General features: G+C 40.1%; 1 long non-coding RNA gene across 1 annotated transcript in view; it reads left to right on the top strand.

The window, feature by feature from the left end:
- The window catches only part of LOC115070921, a 5,078-nt gene that overhangs the window by 2,347 nt on the left and 1,454 nt on the right, over nt 1–1,277 (top strand). The gene's annotated exons all lie outside the window — the stretch shown is intronic.

Raw genomic sequence — 1,277 nt, 5'->3', positions numbered from 1 at the left:
TTTTTTTGGTCTTTTTGAGACAGGGTCTCCCTGTAGCCCCAGCTGTCCTGGAACTATGTAGACCAGGCTGGCCTTGAACTCACAGAGATCCACCTGCCTCTGCCTCCCAAGTGCTGGGATTAAAGGCGTGCACCACCACACTTGGCCACAATTTAAATTTAAATGTATATTTAATAGCATTGACTGTGTATATGATCTTAAAGCTTTTGCACATAGCACTTTTTTGTTGTTTATGGCAGATGTAATTCAGGTAGCCACTGAAGTACAGGCTGGGGTAGTTTGATAGCCATAAACACTCTGACTGTAGTAAAGGCCTATGCTTATCACTTCCCTACTTAAGGGATGTTATGGTTTGGATATGAAATGTCCAAACAAGGCTAAAGCCTTGGCTGCCAGGGAATAGTGCTGTTAGGGATGACAGACTCATTAGTGGCCTTGTGGAAGTAGGTTAAGTTATTGGTGGCATGTTTCTGTAAGACATATTGGGACCAAGCTACTTCCTGCCCCTCTTTCTTTGTCTCCTGGCAGCCATGAGGCAAACAGCTTTCCTCCATGCTTTCTCACACACATACCCTGACATGATCTTCTGCCTCACCACAGGCCCCAAAACAATGTGGCCAATTGACCATGGTCTGAAACCCATGGAACCATGAGCTGAAATAAGTCTCCTCCTTCTAAGGTGTTTAGCATCGAAAATCTAACACAAAGGATTTGCTTCTCATAAATGTAATAGAAAGTTCCTCCCTAAATGAAATATTTTGATGGGAGAAACAGACACATGAATAAAATATATCAGAGGGTAGAAAATGTAAGAGAAAAATAAACTCAGAAGAGAACATAAAAACACAACCTCCCCAGTGTACTAATACTGAGGAAGAAGAAGACTGTCCCCAGCTAACTGCTGTTTACCAGTATCCTTAACTGAGAAGATATTTCTATAAGATAGTTGTCTACTGATTTTTTAATTTTTTATATTAACTGTGGTAAGACTCACATAACATCAAATTTACTACCTTAACCCTTTTTAATGTGCGGTTCTGCAATATTTAAGTGCACACATATTGTTAAACAATCAGTCTTGAGAACTTTCCACTTACAGAAGTGAAATTGGCTACTCATTAAGCAATTACTCAGCATTTTCCCTTCCTTTCACCCATGGCCACCACCAGTCCACTTTTTGTTTCTGTAGTTTAACTACTCTTGATACCTCATGCAAGTGGAATAGACAATGTTTATCTTTTTGTGCCTGGCTTATTTCACCTAAAAAAATGCCCTCA

The sequence above is a fragment of the Nannospalax galili genome, unplaced genomic scaffold, assembly GCF_000622305.1.
Source record: "Nannospalax galili isolate Female #2095 unplaced genomic scaffold, S.galili_v1.0 scaffold54, whole genome shotgun sequence".
NCBI classification, from domain to species: Eukaryota; Metazoa; Chordata; class Mammalia; order Rodentia; family Spalacidae; genus Nannospalax; species Nannospalax galili.
This window is presented reverse-complemented; position numbering and strand designations above follow the sequence as displayed.